This window comes from Microtus oregoni, unplaced genomic scaffold (assembly GCF_018167655.1).
Source record: "Microtus oregoni isolate MIOR12 unplaced genomic scaffold, Mior012 000018F_ref0000195, whole genome shotgun sequence".
NCBI classification, from domain to species: domain Eukaryota; kingdom Metazoa; phylum Chordata; class Mammalia; order Rodentia; family Cricetidae; genus Microtus; species Microtus oregoni.
In genome coordinates, this window is record NW_024543077.1 from 16,339,214 (window position 1) to 16,343,465 (window position 4,252).

Below are 4,252 nucleotides of genomic sequence, written 5' to 3' on the forward strand. Positions count from 1 at the left end.
CTAGTTAGGGTAAGCACAGGTAGTTTGGGAGGTCCTTCTGTTTGTGTGTTGCTTCCATTGGATGAATAAAGAAACTGCCTTGGCCTAGCTGATAGGTCAGAATTTAGGTAGGTGGAGTAGACAGAACTGAGTGCTGGGAAGAAGGGCAGAGTGGCAAAATGCCATGGATCTCCTGCCAGGGACGGATGCTGGTTAGAATCTTGCTGGTAAACCACAGTAATGTGGCAATACACAGATTATTGGAAATGGGTTAAATTAAGATGTAAGAATTAGCCAATAAGAAGTTAGAGCTAATGGGCTAGGCAGTGTTTAAATGAATACAGTTTCTGTGTGATTATTTCGGGTGTAAGTCAGCCGGGCAGGACAGAACAAAGGGCCCATGCTCCCTGTAACACACAGGTAATAATATCCTCCACCAGGTAAATCCAATTTGGTGTTGTGTAAGGTCATACAATCAGCACAGGCTCTTTCCTTCGAAAAATCTCCCTCGGTGATATGACATTGGACCAAGAGACACGGTTTCTTTCCTCACTTCTTGGGACTTTAGAGACCATGACAAACTTGTAGACCCTCAGACAAGAGAAAGCTCAACTGTCCATGGATGCATGGGGTTGTCCTGTATGTAAACACGTGTTTGTGTGTGTATGTGTGTGTGAGACAGAGAAAGACAGAGACAGAGAGAGGGAGGGAGAGAGAGAGAGAGAGAGAGAGAGAGAGAGGCACAGAGAGGCTCGGCAGGGCTTACAAAAGGCTTTCCTGGACAGGAAGAACTACACAGATAATGCATAGAATTATGAAGTCATGAACTTCAGACAGCAAGTATATTCTTCCACAGTACTCAAGGTTTCTAAACTAAGGCCATTTCTAGGAGGGGTGGAAGAGCCAGCAAGGCTGGAGAGTGTTAATTAGCTTAGTTCCTGTGCTAATGTCTGGAGGTCCTGATTATGTCAATTTCCCCTGACAATTAAGGAATTCAAAAACAGGAGCAGTCTGAGCACAGCAGGTAGGGCAGGGAACATCTCAAACACAGTAGGCAGCTGCAACAGGTGCCAACATTTATTAAAAATCAAGGCCCACAGGAAGGCATGCAGAGAGAACAGCTCCCTGCAGAGCAGAGCACGCTCAAGTCCGTTTTCCACAGGTGAGCTGTGGGTTTTGTGTGGGGAATTGGTCTATCAGCTTAGACAAAGAGAAGCTGGTAGGTTTATGCCTTTGGGTAAACATGTCCAGGTCTGGCTTTGAGATTACATGACCTGCCTGACCTAGTTACCTGGAAAAGGGACAGGGGAGGGGCACCTGCTGGTGGGAGAAAATTGCCAAGCTTTTGCCTCAGATCAAGAGGGTGAAGAAGCGAATGGATTCTGCCTAGGTTCGAAGGTGGTTGGCTGTCCCCTGTGCATTCAGACACTGGTTGTGCTTACATTCTTAAACCACAGATTCTGTGAGTTCTCCCCTACCTCCTTAAACGTTCAATGTTACAACAGAAATGTTAGAGCCCATACCAATTTTCCCCAGCGTATAGATGACTTGATCTCTTTTCCACCTCTCTCTATAGTCTCAGTTTATTTCTTAATTGGATTTGATTTTTTTTACAGATTTACAAAAGAATTCATTTTGAAGTTGGTTGTTTTGGATTTATCTTTTCCAGGGGAATGACCTGTCATCTGACAGATACGCTCTTGTAATTTTTATACTACATGTCTTAACAATTGTGATATTTCACCATGATATTTGGTGCATTCACATGAGTTCTTTATATCAGTGTTTTTTTTTTTTTGTGCATGTGCTCATGGTTTATTGAGGTTTGTCTGATTGGAACTTGCATGAGTGGACATACAATATCAGGACTTTTTTGTAATAAAAGACAATTCAAAATAAATGTTATTAAAAACTATGCCAAACACCAAGGAATAATGAACATTTACAAATTTTAAGAAAATCACTCAGGATTAATCATTTTCATTTCCTCCACAAAATAAATAGCTCACTTAACTCTCATTAATCAGAGGAAAGAGTCAGACAAAAATAAACTCAGGCCCACGGCACAGTCACCATGTTATTTTCAGCGAGAAAAACCTTTACCAAGATTAAGACACATAAAAGTATCTGGGGAGAACAAGCGGCAAAGTAGAGAAAAACTTCAGGTGGAAAGTCCATACCCTTGCGAAAATTAATAAACACCCACAAACTTACATTTTCAGGTTTTCAATATTTCCATATTAGTCTAACCTCCAACCCCAAATCCAAACAAACACCGTAAAAATTAAGTTGGCAATAGGCCTAGCCAACTCTACTCCCTGTTTTAGGCTTTGGAGCCTTTCGAGCCCATGACAGGAATGACGGTGGTGTGGATGGAACCAGAGCGAGAGGAGAACCCCGCTCTTCTCTCTGGGCAGCACTCGCATCTCCACACTGCTCCGTGGAGGACCCCAGTGCTTGTGTGTGCCCTTCAGGCCCATTGCAGTGAAGGTAGCAGCTGCCAGTTTCTCATAGACCAGGAACAGCCGTGAGCGCTGTCTGGAGCAGCTTGGAGTCAAGGCCTTTGTAGAGTCCCATTATTCCAAAGCGCTTGACTCGCTGGTGAAGAAGATAGAGAACATTCCCAGGACTCCCCAGGGTTCTGTTTTCTGGGGTTAGTCTATGATGACCAAACCTCAGAACCGCCTGTACCGTCTGCATGGGATAAGTAACTGCGGTGCGACCGCTGTGGCTATTGCACCGATGATGAACACATCCGGAGAAGAGAGCTTCTTCCTCTTCTTTAAAAGCTGCCATTTTAAGCCTTCATAGAACATGACTGGACGGCAGGGTTGAAGACCAACACCAAGGAGAGGAAGGTGCCGTTGCACAGAGCCAAGATTCCTTCATCTCGAATAATCTGGTGGAATGCCTCCATAATGCCTTCGTAGTTAGCTGGTATAATGCCTTCATTCCGAAATTTTGCCCCTTGCAGCTTCAGCCTGGTGTTTACCACCCAGAGGGGAGTCCTCAGCAGCACGTTCGCCACTCCTGCAACAAATCTAACTACCAGACCTTTTCCTGCAGAAGAACGTTGTTGACCTTTGTCCCATACTGCTTTGAGGCTATTAAAAGTGTAGAGACAGACAAAATTGGAGCAGCAGAGACTGGAAATAACTGGAAACCACTCTCGGTATGGTGCCAGGAGGCCTTCTTCTTTAATAATTTCCAGGAGCACTGCATGCGTAGTTTTTGGCTTTCTTTTCTGATCAACCTGAAGTCAAAGTCTAGCAGTATCCAAGGGAAAGAACACGGCTATAACAGTCACACTTCCCACGGCTCCGCACAGTGTGTGCCAGGCTTTCGTAGGACAACACAGAGACCATAATGCCACACTTTCCCCCTCAGACACCACAACGTGGGCTCATCTATATCAGCGCTTTAAATTTAGCTAAAGAGAGACTCTCCGGGTCTTGTTTTCTTTGTTACCGTTCCCGGGTTTCCAACAGAAGAGGAAAATCCCAACGCTATGTCCCTGGATTCAAACTGGATGATCACAGGCATCACTTAAAAGCCCTCTCAAAGGAAATACAAATATTCAATTTTAATATTTAAATTTTGGAAATCTTATGCAAACTTAATGATAACCTATTGAGTTAAAATGGTACAAAGCACATTGAATTTAGCATTTGTACTAATGTCAAGGGGATAGGAAAGTTTTCACACAAAATGTACAGTAGCTATGAAATAACAAAGTTAAAATCTATAATAAATGTTAGTTGATGTTGTATAGGGGTTCCCAGACTTGACTTCATATCACAACAAACACAAAATATTTTTTAAGCATAAATATAGGCTGTTCCTTTTTCGAATCTCTGATTTTATAGATGGGCTTAGGTTAGGTTCTTTACTTTAACAAATTTGATAATTCTATTGTCTCCTCGGGATGTTGAAAATGTTGTATTCTATTAACAGATGTGAGAAGTGATTTCCTGTTATTATTATCATTATTGTTAATTTTACAGAGCTAAGGACTGAACCAGGGCCTTGTGCTTGCTAGGCGAGTGCCCCACCACTGAGCTAAATCCCTAACCCTAACCTCTAATTATTTTCTAGAGTGTTCTTTCTTCTCTGTGGCTTTCCAGACGGTGTTGCACGGACAATTCCTGGGGCACAATGACTGTTTGGATTTGATGGAGAATCCACGTATGGGAGTGTATTGGAACATCTGGGCCCTGGACTCCAAGCCAGGTGGTGTTTTATGACTACTCCTGATCACAGCCATCCCATCTGC

The 4,252-nt window shown here is 43.2% G+C and overlaps 1 pseudogene; it reads right to left on the minus strand.

Annotated features, from left to right (window-relative positions):
- Nucleotides 1-2,219: 2,219 nt before the first annotated feature.
- On the minus strand, nucleotides 2,220-3,344 carry LOC121458661 (annotated as a pseudogene).
- Between the last annotated feature and the right edge of the window lie 908 nt (nucleotides 3,345-4,252).